The following is a 13,983-nucleotide window of genomic DNA, read 5'->3' as shown; positions in this document are numbered from 1 at the left end:
CCAGTCTCTGATGATTCAACGTTGATGTAGATTTTCTCATTTCTTTCTAATGTCATCTTTTCATTTCTTTCTGCCCTCTCTTTCGTTACTCTTTCTACCTGCTGTCTGTTCTGCAGGGAGGAGAGCTGAGTGGTCCAGGCCTGCGGATGCTGAGGATTCAGGACGGTATGTGTTGCTGTAGCTCAATTGGTAGAGCATTGTGTTGGCAGTGCAGAGTTCGTGGGTTTAAAGTCTGTGTAAAGTCAAAGAATTGTTTTTTGAACAAATTATAAATGTTAGAAATGTATTACTGAAACACGTTTCAAAGACTGTGATCTATGTATAGGGACATAGAGTTAAACATTTGATTTTTACCATTTTGGAACTCATTCAGCTGATCTCCGGGTCTGGCGCTACCACTTTTAGCATAGCTTAGCACAATCCATTGAATCTGATTAGACCATTAGCATCGCACTCAAAAATAACCAAAGAGTTTCGATATTTTTCTTATTTAAAACTTGACTCTTCTGTAGTTACATTGTGTACTAAGACCGATGGAAAATTGAAAGTTGCTATTTTCTAGGCAGATATGGCTATGAACTATTCTCTCATTCTGACTTTGCTGCCGTAACATGGCTGCAGGAGCCGCAATGATATTACGCATTGCCCAAAAATAGTCCCCGCTATTGAAAGTTACTAAGGGGACTATTTTCGTCTGCTGCGTAATATTATTATATGATGTAACTACAGAAGAGTCAAGTTTTAAATAAGAAAAATATCAAAACTCTTTGGTTATTTTTAGCGCGATGCTAATGGTCTAATCAGATTCAATGGATTATGCTAAACTATGTTAAAAGTGTTAGCGCCAGACCCGGAGATCGGCTAAATGGATTCCAAAACGGTTCAAATAAGATATTTAACTCTAGGGGAGCTGGAAAATGAGCATATTTTCAAAAAAGTGAAGTGTCCCTTTAATGAATTGTGAAGTTACACCGTTAATCAGTTTTTCAACATTTCTGTGTTTAGGATTATTTGGGCGGGGCTAAAACGGTGTCTCGATGACGCACTGGAGCGACCGAGCTTGGCCCCACCCCTAACATAATCCATTCAGGTTGCAGCGATATTTGAGAGAGAGGGCAGCTTTTCCGCGAATGGGTGTGGTTTCAGTGCTAAAAGCAGACACGCCCCCAGCATTTGAGAGCAGTAAATCCTGCCTATTTCTCTAAGTTTTTTTTAAATTATTCAAATTTGGCTGGTTGGTTTCACATTGCTGGAACACGTTACAAAGACTGTGAACTATGTATTAATAAATTGCGGAGATATACCGTTAATCAGTTTTTCTACATTTCTGTGTTCAGGATTATTTGGGCGGGGCTAAAATAGTGGCTCGATGACGCACTGGAGCCACCGAGCATGGCCCTGCCCCTAACATAATCCATTCAGGTTGTAGCGATATTTGAAAGTTGAGAGGAACGGCAGCTTTCCCACGAATGGATGTGGTTTCAGCGCTAAAATACTGTAAATCCTGCCTATTTCTCTAAGTTTTTTTTAAATGATTCAAATTTGGCTGGTTGGTTTCACATTGCTGGAACATGTTACAAAGACTGTGAACTATGTATTGATAAATTGTGGAGATGAACTGTTGATCAGTTTTTCTACATTTCTGTGTTTAGAATTATTTAGGCGAGGCTAAAACGGTGTCTCGATGCACTGGAGCCACCAAGCATGGCCCCGCCCCTAACATAATGCATTCAGGTTGTAGCGATATTTGAAAGTTGAGAGAGACGGCAGCTTTCTAGTGAATGGGTGTGGTTTTGGCGCTAAAAGTGGACATGCCCCCAGCTTTTGAGAGCAGTAAATCCTGCCTTTTTACAAGATTTTTTTTAAATATTCAAATTTGGCTGGTTGGTTCACATTTTTCTGTGTTGCAAACTGAAAACACATTCAATATCGGACTTTACACAGACTTAAAATCCCAGACAAGAAATGTATAACTTAAATGCACTGTAAGTTGATTTGGATAAAAGCATCTGCCTAATGCATAAAAGCAAATATACCCCCCCCCAAAAAAAAAAAACATTTGGGCACTTAAGCTTATTGTCTTTGATGTTATTTGCATGCATTTTGATTATACACAAGGTTAAAGGTGTACAGAGTAAAATGAATTTTCCGACTGTACGCTCATTGAGAGTTTCACTTTTGACCTACAATAGAGCCTTTACTTCCTGTATTTGTGTAAACACAACAAACAAACCACGACCCACCCACATATTACACAGTCAGCCTGTTTTCTTGTTTGCAGTAAACATTCATATATGACCTGTAAACATTAAAAACACCCATTTGCAAAACAATGAGGTACAGTATTAGCATAGTAACTCGGATCAGGTCCTTGAAACAGGTGCTAAACAAACATAAGAGTTATTTTAAAACGTGAATATTTATTTCAGCCGGTTTTTGCTGCATTGAACAGTTACTTAAATGGCTTCTCTATTATTGCATTGCATGCTTTTGTCATAATGGTGCCATTGCCAGGTCTGTTGTTTCACCAGCACGACCAGACGGCGTTTTAGAGAAGTGCTTCAAACAGTTACGCCCGCTTGCAAAACTGTGTACATTACAGATTGATAGTAAATGGAAAACATGAATGTAAATTGTGTCATTTGATAATGTAAATTGAGAGCTGAGCTATTTTCCCCCACCCCCATAAAGAAATCAGCCTTATTTACATAGTCAGTTGTGCTTATGAGACTTATGGAAATCAATCTCTTGTCATTTTCCAACTACACAATTTCATGTTAGTTCAGAGATCAGCGATTTGAAAGGCAATATGGTGACATTGGCTCGGATTCATGTTAACAACATGAATTAAACATAGCAAACACAAAAACACAAAAACTTTTAGAGGTGTAGCGCATTAATTCTTACCGTTGCATTAGAATTAACCCCGAAATATCTGATTATTCCCCTTTGAATATTGATTTGCGGGGCACTTACGTACAAACTCCTGGCGATCCGAGTTAAAAAGCACTCAATATACGTTTAAGTGCAGGTTATTATTTAGTTATTCAGATTTCGGACTTTTAACAAAAAGTAAAAGCAGGATGATTTAGCTTTTTAATCTGACCTCCATTAAAGTTCAGCGTCCACTATTGGACCGCGTTTAAAGTATCCAGCAAGGCCGCTCGCCGTGGTACCAAGGAGTATCTCCGCTCGAGCGTCTTTCGCATGGCTTACCACTTTCTTTAAAAGCACTTTTAAGACTCATAATTGCTACTTGCATGTTGTAGATGATTAGGGCAAATAAAAGACTACATTTATGACTCCACATGAGGACATGAAAGCTTTCCTTGCTGTTGAATTTAACCTTTTCAATATTGACTAATTATTTGGGTTAGGAAAGATCTCAAGGCGTATCGCGCCACTTTAATACCTTCCATTAGTAACATTAGCCGACACCTTTTAAAGCTTTTCTACTGCTTTTTAATATCCTTATTGTGATGATTTTCAGTGTGCATATTTGCAGACTATAATGTAGAATTAAACTGTGCAGGGATGGTAAGAGCTTAATAAGACCTTTGGTTACATTCATGCAACTGTTGAACGTAGACCAGATTTTTTTACGCTAAGTCTGACATTGCAATATCTGATCTGTGAAAGTTATATACAATTTGGACATGAGTAATGTAACGTTTTGATGTATTTTTTCCTTAATCATAAATTAAATTATGAGTTAAACTATTATAAAGTATTCCACAGGGCGGTGCAAAATATGTACTTGTTAAATACATAGATTGATGTACATAAGTCATTTATGACCATGTAGCAAGCGTATACTTGTAGCAATAGTCAAAAATACATTGTATCGCTCAAAATTATTGATTTTATGTTCAAAATCATTAGGATATTTGGTAAATACCATGTTTAATTTAAGACATTTTGTAAATTTTCTATTGTAAATATATCAAAAATATATTTAGAATACGTAATTCGTGTTGATAAGGACTTCATTTGGACAAATTTAAAGGCGATTTTCTCAGTATTTAGGTTTTTTTGCACCCTCAGATTTTTAAATAGTTGTATCTCGGCCAAATATCATCCCATCCTAACAAATCATACATCAATGAAACGCTTATTGATTAATTTCCAAAAATTTACCCTTACTTTGGGTTTACTCCAGAAATGTTTGAGGCATCAAATTTGCGTCTACCTGGCGTAGTTGGACGCTTGAACATTTTGAGTGTACTAGCTTCATTAGCGCGTGAAATTCTAGTCATCGAGACATTCACGTGTAAATTTGCGTCATGGGAGGGGCTTCTGCGACTCTGCTCGCCTCCTATAATCACGTCACTACTAGAGCAAGCTCCTGATTGGTTGCCGCGGCACGTTTTTCCGGCAAAGTTCAGTTTTTCAACTCGCGGGTTTCCCGCAGCAACGCTCATTTCGCGCCATTCGCGCCAATGAGGTGTAATCGCATCTACTGCGCCGCGCTAAACGGCTCATTCGCACAGCGAGACCTCCAGGCGCGCGTCAGTGTGTCTTTACAATGACTTAACATTTGATATACACATTCAGACGCACTTACCACTGGAGGTGTCCCCAAAGTGTCACAGCAGTGACGCAGCGAGTGTTCCCTCGAAAGGGAATTGTAACAATGTATCTTAAAAGGTAACACGATGTAACGTTGCTCTCAGTTGAAATGTGTCCCCACATTTAGTCCTTGAATTTGAGGGTATTGTAGCTGGAAAGTCTTTGAAAGGTCCTTGAATTAAAAGTTAACTAAGGCGTGGGAACCCCGTAAGAGAAAACACTTCAATGACTAGTTTTTCTGGCAATCTGTTTTTGTGCTATTATCCACCAGGTGGCGGTCTTACCCAACTTATAAACCCGGATGAATTCCCTTAGGGCAGACAGTTCAAACTCTGTGTATGTTTTGAGGATCACTTTGAATCTGATCTCTATTAAAAGTCCTTCACAAAAATGCAATTATCTCAGCTTTTTCTCAAAATTTTGTATTTTTTAAGAAACCTACCCATATTTCAGAGGTGATAAAAAGAGAACAAATGAAGGTAGGATGAAAGTTTTTATTAGTTTGAAAGCGGAGGATCTATTCTTTATATGATATATTGTATGTTTATATATTTAAAGAAAAACATTTTCTGGAAGGCATTAAAATCATAAAAAATGCTGGCAACTTTTTTTAAATGCTGACGCGGAAAGAGTTAAAGCAATTCTTAACTTTTGTGGCTTTTAATTCTCACTCTAGTTTAGGTTGTGCAATCAAATTAGGTGTGAAAATGGTTTAAAGGTTAAATGAACAACCAGAAAAAATCATATCCACGCAGAAAATCAAAGTTGGCCATTTTGGCTGGTAGGATGAATGTAATTTGGAGATACTTTTTTACCCACACACATTGGCAACATGGCACAGGGTAAATTTGATCTGTCCTTTCTCTCCTCTTCCTCCTCTCAGCAGTGTCGACTGCCCCTTTTTCACACAATTCTGCCAAAGCATCTCGCCCCAGCCTGTTTGTGCCCTGTCTCTGTTTGTAAATATACAGACAGAGGACATGGGTGTCGCTGTGGGTCACGATTGCCTCGTAGGCTCTCAAAACCCAATGTGACAAGCAACATATGAGTCACAAGCACCCCGATTCGAAGGAAGCTGACACTCTCTCTTTCTCTGTATGTGTGTGTGTGTGTGTGTGTGTGTGTGTGTCTCTCTGTCTTTCTCACTCCCCTTGGGTCACAAGAAGATTAGTGACACCTTTTCTGCTCTCCTATAGGCTTCTGCCAAACTTGGCTATATCATCCTGACTTCGTGCCACTTCTCGGTTCTCTGTTTATTTCTCCTTTTACTTTCAATCATGTTCAAAGCATCATTCTGGTTTAGATCAGGTCTTTGGTGTGTCTTTTGTTTTTGCATTTTGACGAAAATGTGAGTATCTCGTTCACAGGGTTCCCACGGGTCCTTGAAATCCTTGAAAGTTTGTGAATCTGGGGGAAAAAATTCAAGGCCCTGGGAAGTTTTTGAAGTATAGATACAGATCATTGAAAGTGCTTGAATCTATTTTATGCAAGAAGTTTTATGGAAAAAAATCCATATTATTCCCTGTGTAAAAATTCTAGACTTTTTAAGCACACGTGGTAAACTGTTCGCTTTAAATGCTTATATCTTCTGTATGCGAATGTTGATTCATACCAAAATGCTTTTTTGCATAGTTGTGTTTGACACATGAAAACGTCTTGGGTTACATATGTAATAGGGCTGTCAAAAGATTAATCGCGATTAATCACATACAAAATAAAAGTTTGTGTTTACATAATATATGTGTGTGTATACTGTGTATACACACATACATGAATTTAAGAAAAATGTTATTTAGGTATATTTTTTATTTATATTTATATTTATAATATAAAATATATCAAAATATATATAAATACTAGGGCTGTCAAAATAAACGCGTTAATAACGCGTTAACGCAAATTCATTTTAACGGCACTAATTTTATTAACGCGCGATTAAGGCAACACGCAATTTCTGTTTGACTCACAGCTGGATGAATTGAGACGCAGCAAGTGACTGGCGCTGTCTAGATGAGTCGGAGCTTTTCATAAAAATAATAACATTAAGCTCTCGTCTAGCGAATCAAATGCTCTAAATGGTAATTAAACATCTAAAATGCACGTTTTCTGCACGTGCAGTTTTCTTTATCTGCACGTTTTCTGTGAGGTGTACCGTCCCAAATCCATATAAAGCAAAGATGCGTCTTCTTTCACTTTTTAGTTTCGTTTTAAAAAGCATTCAGAAATTATAGAAAATAGACCGCAGGACTTTCTTGATGTTAAAATAATTATTAAGAGAGATAAAGTTCGGGATCTGATTGATGTTAAAAGAGTTATTAAGAGTGACAAGGCTCAAAAGCGATGTATGACGCAGACGTCTGAAGCGCATGCACACAAACGCGCGAGTGCGTGACACTTCGTGCTATTTATATTTATCTTCAGGAGACTGGGCTCGATATATATAGACATCTAACACAAAATTACAGGTTTAAAAATATCTGTTTTGACAAGAATTCACGCAGGTATGACCTATAATCTGTTATATCTGAAGTGAATGTTTGGTTAACTGTTAAGGAAAAGTATCTGTTGTGTCATTTATATTAAACCCTTGCATTATCCTACAGTCTTAAAGTGGTCTGTCTCAATGTCAAAATTAAACAAGAAAAGAAAAACATATATGTATATTGATATTGTTTTTGCTCTGCATTACCAGGTATAGTTCTGTCATGCTTTGTCAGATTCCAACAATTGGTCCAATTGTTTTGAAGTTTTTTAATAGAGAGTGTTAAAATATAAATGACACATTTTTGAAAATTTGCTTATCCCAACTCAATTTGCCAGCACAGGTCACAAATGATGCAGCAGCAAACAGAAATGGAGAAAGAACAAGGTCTTCTAAAGGCAAAAACATTTATAAAACTATGGCTGATGGTTCTGTTGAAAATGTAAACAGCCTGTTGTAGACATACATTTGCATATAGCATATTATCCAAATCCATGCTGATTAGAGCATTAAAATCTTAAAAAGTGTTACATTTAGGTAAATTTAGAACAGATAAAAATGTGCGATTAATTTGCGATTAATCGCGAGTTAACTCATGAAATCATGCGATTAACTGCGATTAAATATTTTAATCTATTGACAGCCCTAATAAATATACATCTAAATGTTTCTTAAATACAAACATTAACGTTTGTCTATTCATATAAAATAATAACACACAGTGCACACACATAAAGCCGGACGCGGAAAAAGGTATACCCCGGCCTTAAGCCTCATCATTGATTGAATTTGATATACTTGAGGTGTCCCAAAGTGTCACCACAGTGACGCAGCGCAAGTTCCCTCAAAAGGGAACTGTAACAATGTATCTTAAAAGGTAACACGATGTAACCTTGCTCTCACTTGAAATGTGTCCCCACATTTAGTCCTTGAATTTGAGGGTATTGGACCTGGAAAGTCCTTGAAAGGTCCTTGATTTGAAGTTAACTACGGTGTGGGAGTCCTGTGTTCATTCATATTAGTCCATTTTGCTCCTGTATTTATTATCACCACAACTCCACGAAATACGTTTATATGGTTGTTTGCTACATTTGAAGGACCACGTCAATTCGTAACATTTTCCAGGTAAAAAAGAAAAACGTTCATCATGCTCGTTCCTGACATTTTTGTAAGATACGCAGCCATGTTTTTTTCTTTACAGACAGATAGACAGCAGAGTCAGTATCTCCCTCTCAAAGCCCAAAGATCAAAGCATCTCTCATCTTGTCCTTCTCAAAATCTCAAAAACCCGTGTGCCACTTCCCCCCCCCTCTCCAGCCACACAAAAAACGCTATGTTCGGGCAACGGATTACGATCTTCCCCACATAACCTAACTATCTCTTAAGCAAATGCCATGGCCTTCCATGATGGGCAAGCATAATATTTGTTGCTTAAATCATAAGTTGCCATATCTATTAGCCAGTTTGTTGTCCCACATATGGCATTTCTTTCCCAGGCATCTTTGCAAGCAACCCGTTTTTAAGTTCCTATATGTCTTTAGGCTTGTTTTAGATAATAATCACCCCGAGCTCTGCAGTTATGCTATATGTAAATGTTATATTATCAACAAATCTAATTTGGTTAAATGCCATCGTGTGGGTGGCTTTTTTGATTCTTGCACCCACAATACTTACACAATGCACAGACTCCAGGAACTTTTAGTAAGATGACCCCTCTGTGAACACTGCAGGTATAGAAATGAATGGCATGCTATCTCGCTGATCTTTGTCATGAGGGAGGAAAAAACAAAGAACCGCTATCAGGTTGTGTGTACCTGCTTTGCACTCATGTATGGAAATTGCTGTCAAATATCTAGATCTAAAGTGAAGCATTTAAATATTCAAATATGGATCCAAAACAATTTGCAGGCATCACTTTGCATGGTGTTATTTGTTGGCATAGGGTGTGTTGAAACAAAGAACGACCAGCGAGACAGGAAGGAGAAACAGATACGCCGTTTTCTCAGCAGAACAGCAGGAGAAAAGGTGTTGAAATATTGGTGAGCCTACGCATGCATCCTGGTAAGTTCCTTAACTGTCAAGTTCAGTTTTTTGGGGGGGTCCTAAAGACCACAATTACTAAATGAACGCCGTCTCTTAAACTCTGTTAATGCGTTTCCCTGTCCTAATCAAAACCCAGCAGGCAGAAATATTAAACCTTGCATCTGTTGTACATTAATGTAGAAGGGCACTTTTCAGAGAAGTGGTTATTCGGAGACGTACTATTGTTTGTCTTTGGGTTCAATTTGACCTCAGCAAAACATAGGGTAAAGCAAAATGAATGACTGGTGGGCATTCATTGCATTTTTTTTCCAAGTTTTATATCTCGGGTCTTCAAGACCACAGACATGAGTGATCATCGAATAGATCAATTGTTATTAAAGGGCCAGTTTACCCAAAAATGAAAATTCTGTAATCGTTTACTCAACGCGCTAGTACAATTTCATCGTTCTGCTGAACAAGAAGATATTTTTAGCTTTGTTTTTGAATTCACAGTTTTGGGGCACCATTGACTTCCACAGTATGTATTTCCTACTATGGAAGACAATGGTGCTTCAAAACTGCTTGATTACAAACATTTCTTAAAATATCTTTTCAGCAAAACAAAGAAATTTACCTAGGGGTGAGTAAATGATGACAGAATTGTAATTTTTGGGTGAACTATTCATTAACATACTATTAAATGTTGAGTATATTTGTAGAAGTGCGTCTGAGTTATTAAAAAGGACTGAGAATCAAGATAGGGTTAATGTAAATTGCCTTGGTAAATATTAAATTATAGATAGTTAATACAATTATAATACAACAGATAAAAATTATTATAACATTGTTTCATAATTTTGCATGACTTGCACAGAGACTATTTTTTTTTTTTTTTTTTTTGAGTTTAAAGGGATAGTTCACCCTAAAATGACAATTCTGTCATCATTTACTCACTATGATGTTTTTACAAACCTGTATAAATGTCTTTGTTCTGATGAACGCGAACAAATATATTTTAGGGAATGTTTGTACCCAAACAGTTCATGAGCCCCATTCACTTCCATTCATTTACATAGTATTCTTTTTTCGGTTTGGCTGCGAACATTCCTCAAAATATCTTCATTCATGTTCATCAGAAAAGAAATGTATACAGGTTTGTAACAACATGAAAGTGAGAAAATGTTGACAAAATAAAAATTTTGGGGTGATTTATCCCTTTAATGTCGCTAATATTGGGAATTAAACCTGTTGGAGTGCCCTCGCGTTGTGCATGATTTTCCTGCACGTTTCAAGACAAAAGACTCTATTGTGGCCACGCTGTGCAGATGTTTATTTAAAGTCTCCTCTCTCACACAGTAACGTACGTTTCGCCCAAAAACAACAGAGCACCCCCCTTCAGTGTGTATGCGTCCGGGAGCAGAAGGGAAATTCGGGATTTGGGAATGAGAGAAAGAGTGGAATAAATTAGGAAACATCAAGAGGTGATTTAGTGGGAGAGATAGAGACAATACAGAATGTGCCGGCGATGAGATGAATAGACAAGAGGAGAAATAGAGAAGGTTAAGAGGCACAAGACACAGAAAGGGAGAAAAATAGACCGCCTGAATGTTTGACAGAGTTAAACACCGTGAAAGATTACCGGAGAAATCAAAGACATCTGTAGCGAGTACCGACGAGAGCAATAATTAGGAGAAATCAGCGGTTTTTAATTCTTTTCCATGTGCTTGGAAATAACAGAGAAATAGATTGGAGAGGAAAGAGCAGGCTCAGGACATTGTTTAAATTTAGGCGGTGTCATTGTTCAGTCGTCTGGTTAATCGGTTATCACCTGAGCTTTAAATAAATTATTTGTATGAAATATCTATGATTATTTCTGGCGAGATGTTTTTCGACAGTGAGAGATATTTTTGTTTTTCCAAGCATGCAATTTTGGATAAAAAGCATTGTTCAAGAAATTATAAAAATGTCAAGACTTAAGGAATATTGTATTGTGTTTTATTGTAATAATTCAGAATAACTCACCCAACATCCCATCTCATTCACCATCTACACTCTCAGAAATAAAGGTACAAAAGTTGTCACTGGGACAGTACCTTTTCAAAAATGTACATCTTTGTATCCAAAAAGTGCATATTAGTACTTCAAATGTACATATCGGCAGTTCAAAGATACATATTTGTACCTAAATGGTACATATTAGGACTTTTTTTAAAGGCTACTGCCCCAGTGACAGCTTTGTACCTTTATTTTTGACAGTGTAGGTTAACTAGACCCAATAGAGTCCCGCTATGAGAAACTTGTCTTTCGTGCCAAAATAACTTGTGAGATGTATATTTTATCATGTAAGCAAAGTCACCAGTAATTACATTTATTTATGTATTTTATTTCATTTCGTTCATTTTGGGCTATGGTTAGATGTCTATAAATATATATTTTTTTGCCTTGTTTTAGCCTAGACGCCTGTGCTGTGTTTGGACGGCTATTAGACGTTTTTTTAAATGCAAAATTGCTCGCTGAGATTTTAACAATAATAATAGTGACATTTGCACACATTTAAAGTCACAATGTTCAATTAAAAACTAACATTTTTGTTGGAATATTGTAAACTTATCTGTGAGCTTCATTATTAAAAAAAAATCATGTGCCCTCATAATTTTTAATCAAAAACACAAATCTCCTCCCCTTTTTGAAACAATCTCTCTTTACTTTCGTTCAAGGGGTATGGCAGTTGGGCGGTCCCGGGGAATAGATTGCAGCAATTAGCAAATAAAGATCCCAAAGAACCAATCAATTCTCAATGAAATTCTCGGAAAAATAATACAATCGCTACTTCTGTTTCATTTTGACTAAAAATCTTAAAGGCACGATTTAGAAGACTGGTTTCATACAATTATGTTATAAACTAAAGGAAGATGAATCTACTTAGGGCGTACTCACATTATCCAAACCAAACCATGCCCCAGCCCAATTCCCCCCCCACCCACTCTCCCAGAAGCACACCCTCACACTGTACTCTTTCCAAGCCCGGGCGCGCTTTTGTCGTTAGGATGCGATTGTTTTGAACAAAGCCGGAAGTAAAGCGCTTTCTTGGAGTGCATCGTAATGTTAAGTGTGTGTTTTTTATTTGGATTCATTTGGTGCACGATGACACACAGCCCTCTCACATGCCTATCATACTGCTTAGTTGATCTATTGCGGGTGCAGCACAGACATTCACGTTACCCTGTTGCACGCAGCAGAAGGTTTTTACGAAAGAAGATAAAGGTGAGTGATCGCCCAATTGACGTCTCTCCTTTTAAAATGCGCTCTGGCGCGATTTGCAATCACATTGCGTGTTCCGCGTCTGAGTACAAGTAAACCTAGCTCGAGCCCATCTCTGCAAGACGGCCAGGGCGCGATTAATCAAACCAGAGCGATCACACTAGTCAAACGAACCAGGCTTTGGAGGTCAAGCGCGCCCGGGTGCGGTTTGGTTTGGATAGTGTGAGTGTGCGATGTGTGCGGTATCCGTGCGCCTCAAAACTGAATGTGTAATGTTGGAAGGTTTATTATTCAAATCAGACTGTAATATATTAATGTAATCCGTAATAATCCTCAATAGAGCTACAGCATGTTTTCTTGTCACAGTGAGCTGATCAACCAATAACATTCGATTGAAGTGTCAAGACTCACTCGTTGAAAATGTTACCGTTGATGTTAGGACTGTAATGATTAATCGTGCAAATGCGCGTTTTCTCAATGAATAAATTTGAATGAATTACGGTGAAATCCGGGCACATCCAAAAGCCAGAGGGCGCTCTCGTGCAGAAACTCCAATTGTGCCACAGAAGTAGTAGCATTACAAACGCTATTCCAGGAAATGGAAGATTGTTTCAGGTATTTTCACGATAATAACGAATATTTTGAATGATTTTGTTTAACGAGTGTTGCTTTTTTAAATGCATGTTATAAATGACTCCAACTCATAATGATTTAAATTGATAAGGACTTCTTACTGACCAAAACGCCATAGTACAGGCACAAGCTGCGCATGAAACACAAAACCACAGCCTTGCGAATCAGAATCGATTTTAGACAGGTCTTTTTTTAATGGGACACGCAATTTATCGTTACAGCCCTAGTTGATGTTTTCAGATTAAAAACATCTCTGCCTTGTGAAGAGGTTAACAAAAATAATACAACAGTAATGAGGATGTGCAGGGATTATGATGATGTATTTTAATACTGGTATGTAAACTGAAAAATTCAGCCACGCCGATCATTCCTTTTGTTGAATTATTGATTTATACTTGCATTTTCGGTGAAATTAATATCTGATCTAATTAATATTAACAGTGCTTGAAATATTGATGAGGAGTGATAAAACCATGAGCTATCCACAATATGATAAATAGACAGAAATTTCAAATTAAGATAGAGCCATTAGTCTGTTTTTTCATCTGAGTTTGAGAAATAAATGAGATAATTATTTTTTTCTAGCTACTCGCAAATTAGACAAATTGTTTAGGGGGTTTGAAAGCATATGCAGGAATATGGGGAGAGAAAGAGAGAGAGAAGGAGAGTTTAGTGTTATTGTATGTAAATATCCATTGTCTTATCTAGCATTGTTGTTGTAGTTTGCTTTGGAATCAGTTTTGTATGTGGTCTGAGCAACAGATGCATTTACATTCGAAGCGACTTCTCGCGTGCGACTCAAACCAACTTCTGAGATGATTGAGGTGATTAAATTGCAATTGACCTCAAATGCACGCACTAAGATGGTGATAATTTTATATGGTTGTTTGCAAGATTTCAAATTATAAAGTTTCATAATGATGGCTCCCTTATTTTCATCTTGTTGACAAGGCTGCCGGCGCATATCTTTCGGTTTTTTACATAACAAGCATGAGTTAACGTGCATCTTTTTAACT

At 37.3% G+C, this 13,983-nt stretch overlaps 1 protein-coding gene across 9 annotated transcripts in view; it reads left to right on the top strand.

The window, feature by feature from the left end:
* Positions 1-13,983, top strand: part of foxp1b (forkhead box P1b) — a 246,457-nt gene that overhangs the window by 52,103 nt on the left and 180,371 nt on the right. For 6 of the 9 annotated variants that reach the window (XR_008646236.2, XM_055212476.2, XM_055212472.2 and 3 more), the window contains exon 4: positions 117-165. The exons of 1 other annotated variant lie outside the window; for it this stretch is intronic. The gene's annotated coding sequence lies outside the window, so the exon portion shown is untranslated. Of the gene's footprint in view, positions 1-116; positions 166-8,993; positions 9,113-13,983 lie in introns of all 9 variants that reach the window. 2 more of the 9 variants (XM_055212473.2, XM_055212470.2) reach the window with 1 other exon arrangement.

This window comes from Misgurnus anguillicaudatus, chromosome 8 (assembly GCF_027580225.2).
Source record: "Misgurnus anguillicaudatus chromosome 8, ASM2758022v2, whole genome shotgun sequence".
In the NCBI taxonomy this organism is placed as follows: Eukaryota; Metazoa; Chordata; class Actinopteri; order Cypriniformes; family Cobitidae; genus Misgurnus; species Misgurnus anguillicaudatus.
Note: the sequence above shows the minus strand (reverse complement) of the source record. Positions and strands in the feature narration are given on the sequence as shown.